Source organism: Dermacentor albipictus, chromosome 10 (genome assembly GCF_038994185.2).
Source record: "Dermacentor albipictus isolate Rhodes 1998 colony chromosome 10, USDA_Dalb.pri_finalv2, whole genome shotgun sequence".
NCBI classification, from domain to species: domain Eukaryota; kingdom Metazoa; phylum Arthropoda; class Arachnida; order Ixodida; family Ixodidae; genus Dermacentor; species Dermacentor albipictus.
This window is the reverse complement of record NC_091830.1, coordinates 99,580,305-99,589,421: the sequence shown is the minus strand read 5'-3', so window position 1 is coordinate 99,589,421 and position 9,117 is coordinate 99,580,305. Positions and strand designations below refer to the sequence as shown.

General features: G+C 45.9%; 1 protein-coding gene across 1 annotated transcript in view; it reads left to right on the top strand.

Annotated features, from left to right (window-relative positions):
* The first annotated feature begins 718 nt into the window (after positions 1–718).
* Positions 719–9,117, top strand: part of LOC135908023 (uncharacterized) — a 230,282-nt gene continuing 221,883 nt past the window's right edge. Inside the window, exons 1-2 of the mRNA XM_065439789.2 lie at positions 719–744; positions 3,932–3,961. The gene's annotated coding sequence lies outside the window, so the exon portion shown is untranslated. The remainder of the gene's footprint in view (positions 745–3,931; positions 3,962–9,117) is intronic.

Sequence of the window (9,117 nt, the reverse complement as noted above, 5' to 3'; positions counted from 1 at the left end):
AGCAAATTTTTCTTTGTAGTACAGGCGTGCGTTTTAGGTGCTGGGCGATAGCGCATCGAGACGTCGCTCGGAGAAAATAAAACTGCTTCTCGATTTTGACATTGAAAATTATCCTTTTATGTAATTTTGCTGGTGTGGCGTATACGGTAAAGTGCCAGGCTTGGGATTTATAGGTGGGACGATCGAATCCTGGTCGGAGCAGTTTTATTTTTACGTTTATCTTTATTGCACTAAAACGCTCTTTGTTGCTTTCTGTATTAAAAAAAATATATATATACGGTGTCCAGGCACCACATATTTAACGTGCTGGAGCTGTTTTTCGCACGAGTAGCCAGCGCCTTTCCAGCATTTCACTAAAAAGACTTTAAAGTTTTCGCATTCCAACACGTAAGCAATCTGCGGAATTTATTTTCCAGGTTTGAATAACACGCCCTTTTTACCTAGTCGCTAAACCTAGCGAAAACTCTTGAGACCTATTAAAATTGCTGAAGATAGTTTTTCACTAGTGAAAACCAATTCAGTTTCTTGCATAATTATTGATTATTCTCCGATGGCTTAACTGGTAAAGCGTTTCTCATATTGCAACGTTACGCACTTTCGAAGAGCGCTGTTGTTGAGTAACATAACCGTACTACAATTAAAAAATGTTTCTGTACATATTGCAACTTCCTAAATGCATCTTGCCCTGACTTTTCGAAAACGCAGAGGTGAGCGCCGCGCCTTCTACCAAAGCCTCCACAACAGGTAAGAAGTTCATTTGAGCGAGTATTGGCACAGTTTTATTTATTTTACGCAGTTTACCATCCCGAAGCTGACGAAAGAACGATGATAAAAGCTGTTGCGTATGACTGCGCATCATTTCGACCACCCGGAGCTCTGAATGAGACCCTAAATAAAGAATAGTAGTCCAGGATATGATAGTGAATTAATTTTCTGCAAAACCAAGAAACGCCACTGATCGCGTGACAAGAGGCTCGGTAAACGATAAACGACGAAGAAGCAACATACGGGCAGCGAAGCTGCTTCGAACTTGAGCCACAAATTGAACTTATGCCGATGTGAAAGCTTGGAAAATTAGCTAACTGCCCAAATTCGAAGGAAAGGCATTGAATTCCGTGACGTCATACATACGCGCTGGAACTAGGACTTTGGCACAAAATTTTATATGGAACTTTGGCACGAATGTTTTCTTCTATTGATTGACCCATTAGTGTCAAATTACCGGAAATACCGTTTTTAAAAGAATGCCTCACAAGTATAACGTCGTTAAGCGCTTCCCTTTAATGTCCCTCAGGTGGTCGCTAAAAGCAGTGTTCAAGAAAGTGGTTAATCCGCCCTATCGAGATGCGGCAGCCTTCGCTGAGAATGAAGCCCGCGTGTTCGTTTACAAGAAGCAATAGCCCCTGAGCTAAAGCGACGGGCTCAACTTCAATGCCAAAGCTCGCGGGATACCTTTATACAGATTTACAATAGTCAGCGAACAAGTACTCGAAACGCTGCTCATACGGAACGCTGCTCGAAATTATTGGTTGTACGATCTCCATAAATGTGGGACATGTGACGTGCGAGTTGCCTGGCACCCTCTCTCGGCGGGCTGTGTACCACAGAGCAGCGTACCTGTATGAGCATTGTAAATGATAATTTCTTGCCCCAAAACGCAGTATACCTAGTGTATATCTATAAAGAAAAAAAACGGAAGACACTTTGTAGAGACTAAAGTGTGAGACGGCGGAAGCCTGACACCATTTCCAATGACGATGGAGGCACATGCCACTGAGGCACACACCTCGTACACTGTTATGTGAATGCTTGTTTGTTTATTAAATGCCTGCAACGTTGTTCTGGATGAAGTGTCTCTTAAAGTAGTCTGTGGCGGCCTGGAACTGTTGCGGTGCCGTTTCTGGATCAGGAGGAGACGTGTCCTCCACGGCGGTGTCAGGGTGTAGTTGGCCATCGTCATCACCCACTTCCCTCGATTGACTTGTACTTGCTCAGCTTTGCGCGGCAAGATGGCGGTGACGGCGCTTTCGAGCTTCGTTTGCCTTGGTACCGGAGATGCAGCGAGTCGCTTCAAACGCATTGCCTCTCTTGCGTTGGCCCGTAACGTCCCTGTACTCCGTGGTGTCGGACGCGTATCGCCGCCCTAATGCATGCGACGTATACGCTCAGCCTTCCTTGAGCGCCGTTTGCGTTCAGCGGCTGCCGCACGTCGCGTGTTGGGACACACTGGTTTGGCGAGACGAGGCATCCTGCCTACACGATGCCGCAAAGTGAACAGCCGCCACCGCCGTCGCCACAACACACGCAAGCAGACGCTCGCCACGCGCGCCTCGCGACAGTGACGTCAGGCCACACAGCGCCCAATCGGAAGGCCACCTCAAGCACCTGACGACAGTGACGTCAGGGCGCACCGTCGAACACACGGCCGTCACGCGTGCGGATGTGATGAGTCATCCCGCGCGGCGCCGAACCACCCCGACACCCGCACTTGACCACAGTGACGTCACACACGCGAGCCAATCAGGCGGTGCACACCTGCCCCTAACGACAGCGACGGCACGACACAGAGGAGACCAATCAGCAGGCCGGAAAGCTGTGACAGTGTGTGATAACGGCAGATGACCTTGACAACCAGCCATTAAAGGCTTCCGCCTTAATATGTGTGAAAATGACCTAGTTGGGAAACATGGCTGGCAAATTTCATCTATGTGGCCAATGAAGCTGTCGGTTTCCGGGCAGTTTGTTCATTTCAATCTTCGACCCATTTAGGTAGACGACTGCCTGTGCATGTATATCCGTGCAAGAACCGTGCATGAACACCCGCGAAGAAAAGGGTACGGCCCACAGCGTCCCCTAAAAACTTAATTTCTTCGTAATTACCATGCACAAACTAAGATTGACGGGGTCATTGGAAAGTGCGCAAATGTCATGTTTGAACTGCATTCCGCACTTACATTCGGAGGCAGAGGAGAAAGCCGGCTTTATCGCGAACTTTCTATATTCGCGGACAACTTTGTGCGTCTATGAAGGGTAAGCTAGGGAGGCAAAGCGCACAGAAGTGACGGTGCTTCTGAAAACAGCCCTGCGTTCTAATCCAGGTTCGCTAATGCTGGGGAATACAAAACATAAACGCCTTAATAGCAACAGTAAAATTAGACAAAATACACCAATGAGTGTAAAAGTTTGCTTATTTTGCGCTTTTTCTCATTTACCATGATGAGATCATTGTGCACGTCATCCACAACACATCGTCAACATTACCCCCTGTCATGGCGCTCTTTGGCCAAACCTGGCCCTTGCGCCATAAAACACTACACATCATCATTTTGCGATTTTTCCCTTCCGAGTCTGGCGAAACGCGAAGCCGTCGAACGCGGAAGCGCCGTCGATTCAGCGTCTGTTCCGACCAACGAAAAGCACTGTCAAACGCTGCCGGACTACTTGGCGCCGTAACACATGTGCAGCAGCCACGCGCCCGTAGCTTTGCCTTCATAGCCACAGAAAGTTGTCCGTGGGTACAGTCCCTATAATTTCGCTCATGGGTGTACGGGAATGCGCTCACGAGACTTCACGTGCATGAGTACGTTCATGAATCCTGTAAAGTAAAAAAAATAAGACCATAGATTTTAAGTTGCGCTCTTTGCCCTAATTGAAGTACGATCCACTGTACTTTACGAGAGAGCAAAATGACTGAGACTTTCGTATTGAAGTATACATTTTGCCAATTACCGGTACTCTGTTATCTCATAATTCGCAATCCTAAGACCTCGGTTATTGTCCCGACCAACCATTTATACACACAGGAGCACCTCCTACATCGCAATCGGTGCTTTACATAGAATGCTTTCATTACGGTTTGTTTATCTACAGTAATGCTGATGCCCACCTAAAATATAAAAATTTCATAAGTATGGTACGTCATTTGTTTCAGTGAAATCGAAGACGTCTTCGTCATCAACAAGTAAGCATATATATTCACCTGTCATATAAACTTCTCTTTCTATACAGTTTAAAAGCTGTTTAACATGAATGAGGCTATTTATTTCCAGGCGTGGCCGAGTAAGTATACGGGTCTCTGAATCTAATTGGAATCTTTTTGCCGATAGCATCATAGATATGTCATGTTTGTGCCCTTATGTAGTGGTCACCGGATACCCTATTGCGTAATAGGCATATGTACTGATTATACTAATGTGGCAGTTCTTGTGACGAATACAATTCTACCTATTCGGTGCGTGTGTATTTAGCTGGAAGAATTAAGAAAAAAAAAACGCGGCGGCTATCCATAGAACATAAATGAGTACATATTTACCCAGTTAATTATTGTGTCTGCAGAACACGTGGATCATTTAGCACAGTCTGCACGCTCAGATGTATTCGCATACGAGGGAGACGTCGCTGTCAGCCGAATATCATAATCTCCATGTGCAGAATTAAAATGGTTCAAACTTCTGCTGTTAATATTGCGAGAATGAAGATTATAATTTCTAAAGTCACGTCTGCTTAGCAGGTATACTAAGTCTAGAAGCGTACGGTGAGGGGCTAGTTGGTATGACATTATGAGAAGAAAGACAAACTGCGCAAAAAAAATAACACAGCGAAAGAACCACATGACACTGGCGCAGACTAACAACTGGTTTAATGCTCCAACGCCTCTTTTCCACCAACAACAGAACGCATGCGCACCAACCACAAAGACCGATGCCGCTATCATGTAGTCAAGCCTAGAAACGCCAGCTCCTTGCAGTACAAATGTATGGAAGCCTCGCTAGCACATTTATCAGGCCCTAATGTCGCGATTTCTAAAGCTTCGATTACTTCACGCTCTTTCTTATCCCTTGCGCGTCCAACAATCTTAGTCCTGCCGAAAAGTGGGGTGCAAACTTTGCCGTCATGCCTGCAGGTCTTGCAATGCTTAGGAAGATGCTGTCCTAGAATCATCTACGGAATTGGCATGTTCTAATAATCTAATATTAATGCAGCGGCCTGTTTGTCCAACGTACACTTGCCACAACTCAGCGGAATCTCATAAATGACATTCGCTCTACAGGGCACAAACTTGCTCCTGTGGTTAGTGCAGCACTCGATTTTCTTTTTCCTATTAGGTCTAACTAAATTGCACAAACTGGACAGCTTACAAGGTGCCGAAAAGAGAACCTGTATGCCGAATTTACCCGCGACCCTCTTCAGCTTCTTCAGACCCTCTAGCCTGTGTCGTGTGGTTCTTTCTCTGTCTTCTTCTTTTTTGCGCAGTTTGTCTTTGTTCTCATAAGGTATACTAAGACTAGCACGAAACACGCGACAGCGCCTTGTTTGTTTCGGTATTTCTCATTTACTCGTACACTATCTTTCCTGGATTTAAACCACTTGATGATGATAGTATAGCGGTTGTTCTGTCCTTTTTTGTCTTTGTCTGCGTGTTTATCGTTGCGGCGGAAAAATGGATTTTTTCAATGCAAAGCAGCCCACAGCGCTACCATTATTCGCAAAAATTAAAGCTGACGAGATGACTACCGAGCAATGATTTGAAGCGCCCCATGTTATTATTGATTCCTCGTAAGAAATAAACCACGGGGTCAACGAAATGTATTAGGCATAGTCTAATTCGACAGCACATACGCTCCTCTGTTCAAAGATGCTTCGGCCTAACCTACGCCTACCATTCCAACCAGTGGAAATTAGGCGGTTGTCTCTGTCGACCTTCAGTCCTCGTTCGAAGCGGTCCGCTAGTAACGCTGCGCACAAACTAAGAGTGCTGGTAGAGGAGCGAATGTGCTGCAATTTTCACGTAGCTTCCTGCCGATGGCCTCAGCACGTCGTGCCAACACCGCAAGACACCCTTTCCTGGTCACTTCTCCTTATCCGTATCGCGCCTTCGGTATGCAGGATTTATTCTTGCAAGTACAGGATTCGCTCCAGGCGGTTAGGTAAAGCATGAAATGCTTTTAGCTCACGTTGCCGGTGACTTTCAAGTGACCTTCTGATTCAAGTGACCTTTCTGATTATGAGGCACGCCGTAGTGGAGGACTCCGCCAATTTTGACCACGTGGGGTTCTTTAACGTGCACCGAAATCTAAGTACACGGGTGTTTTCGCATTTCGCCCCCATCGAGACGCGGCCGCCGTGGCCGGGATTCGATCCCGCGACCTCGTGCTCAGCAGCCTAACACCACAGCATCCGGGCACAACAAACAGAACACCTGGACAAGTTGCGAGAACAAAACGAGATCATGCAGGTAACCAGTAAAAACAAAATAAATGCGTTCTGTGGCCCCAACCCTTTGTACAGGACAACGTTACATACGCTAGTTACTGACAAAACAAGTTATGAAAATATTGCTTCACTGTTCTTCCTGCTGTTTTGTCACAATATCACCCAAGCTGTTACTTATAACACGCTGAAGTTATTTCTCATTTACAATAGGGGGATGGGGACGTTCAAAAGGCAGATGGAGGGAACCATACACTTCGTTGTCATCTTTTGTTGCTCAGCGCTGAACCCATCTGTCCGTGAGTTTTTGCTGCGAAATGTGCGCATGTAGGTGTGAAATGTTTGGGTAGCGCCAAATTTAACGATGCATGAATTCCATCTAGGCCGGCTCGCAGTGATGTCTAGGTATACCTTGTGGCGCAAAATTGATTTTTTGAAAAGAGACAGAAGAAAGAAGGGCAATGAAGCGCCAAACTACCCCAAACTACCAACTGTCCCAAGAAGTAGTCCTTTCGGAATATCTCGCTGTCATGCCTCAGCAGTCTACATTCATAATGGAATATGCAGGAGGACGTCTTAGAGCATAAAGCTGTATGATGTTCTTCAGCCCTTAAAAAAAAGTGTATTACATAGAAAAACAGCAGACAAAGAAATAAAAGCTTACAGTAGGCACTATAGAAAAAGTAACAAAAACTGAAAGTTAAATATGATAGAGGTCGGAGACTAGGCAAGTCATCAAAAGACATGAAATAATGGCTACACTCATAAGCGGGGAAATGGCAAGAACATGTAGAAAATACCGCACCATATAGCTCAGGTTAGCTATTTAGCATAAAAGAATGTATTACTTGTTTAAAAACAGGTAAGGATGGAGACAACCCGTCGTGGTTGCTCAGTGGCTATGGTTTTGGGCTGCTGAGCACGAGGTCGCGGGATCGAATCCCGGCCACGGCAGCCGCATTTCGATGGGGGCGAAATGCGAAAGCTACCGTGTACGTAGATTTAGGAGCACGTTAACGAACCCCAGGTGGTCCAAATTTCCGGAGTCCCCCATTATGGCGTGCCTCATAATCAGAAAGCGGTAGGGGCACCTAAAACGCCATAAAAAAAACTAACATCTAACGGCAGGTTATTCCACGCTCAAAAGTATGCCGTAAGTTCCTATAATCCGTAATAGCAGATTGTTATGAACAGCGAATCTGGCATGACTTGTGCTAACGAGAGATCATTTGCAGAGAATTCCTTGCAGGCTTACCTTTCTTTTGAGATATAAACGTGAATGTGCCTTCGTTTGTGCCTCGTTTGGTGCGCACATCACAAGCCCAAGCACCGCCGCCGTAGCGTAGTGGTTGTGGCTTCTCCCTGCCAAGCCAGAGGGCGCAGGATCGAATTGCGGCCGCAGTGGCCGCATTTCGATTGGGGGCGAAATGCAAAAGTGACCGTGCAGTCAGTTGAGAAAAAAAGAAGCCCACGTAGTCCAAGTTAGTACGGAGTCTCGCACTACAGCGTGCCTCATAATCATATCGTGCTTATGGTAGGTAAAACCTCAAAATTCTTTTTCCCATCCCCAAAGGGTGATTGCGGAAACGAATCTCGAAGGACATGCTTTGTATTCCGATTGGCCGCAAACAAAGGCAGCATTGCGCTTTTCTTGACAAATCACAAGTCAGAGTGCCAGATGATATACTGCGAGCTCGTACCATAAAATGAAATCTAGTTGAGAAATTTGAGCAATATGATATCAAAGGTAAGCGCAAAATAAAAGAAAGGAATCATAACAGAAAAATTTCAGATGGCTAAGATGACTTTCTTCACTGAAAATTATGCCGCCACCAGGCAGTCCCAGTGCCCACTCACTCCGATCAAAATACCCTGGGGAGGTGATGCCAATCGTTCTCTCAAAGTACGTACTTTAACACATCCACAAGTGACGCATTAAATCTGTTTCAGGAAAACAAACTTAGCTTTTTACGAGCATTAATTGTCATGGGAAATGTGTTCCAGTTGTCAGAGGATGAGTGGTGACCGCTCAGCAAGCCGAAGCGTAACCGTCGTGACTTCAAAACGAGGAGCAGTTGCAGTTTCGGATCCCAGGTCTCGGAAGCAATGCGAAACCAGAGACTACCTCGAAAAACCTGACACACCTTCGCGCAGTCGGAAGTCGCACAGAATAGAGATATGTAATGTATGTAGCAAGTAGTTCCCGACGAGGGTTGGTAATATCGATGAACGAATAATCGATTAATCGTTTAAATGTATCCCGCAAGACGAATAATCATCAATTTCAACCTTTAGTTTAATGGACTTAATCGATTGGGCATTATCGATTAATAGTTTTCGAGAGTTTCACAGTAGTGGCGCGAACTTTTTGAAATCGTGCTATAATGGCGGTGCACGAATAGTTACTGCGCGGCTGTGGTAGAGCGACTGCCGACTGTTTTTCCGAGTGCCGAGCGATGCCGAGCCGAGCGCTTCCCCATTTCTTACCCCACATTGCACACGCCACCACGCCGCCCGAAGCCAGAAGCTTCAAAATGCCCTCGCAGTTCAAGGCACACCATTGCGACCCATTGATAGGTCGTCGTGTCTCTCCTTAGTCCACGTAGCACAGCATTCGCACTGGTATGGAGCATGCATTTGACATAGCGATGGAGTTCATATCGATTTCAGCAAATATATAGCCTCCGAGCGTCGGTCCTCGTATGCTGGTTATGCTGCCATTCAAAGAAAGCGTGGGTTTCACCCAGACATCCCCGCCATTGACAATCCTTCGCTCCGTAGAAAAGAACACGTGGCTTATGATCCTAAACAAGCAAACTTCTTATGTCCTGTGCTTACTGCAATTTCTAGTATATTTTACTTGCGCTTGACTTTTAACTTCTGCGATTTCTCTTATTCTGAAATGTA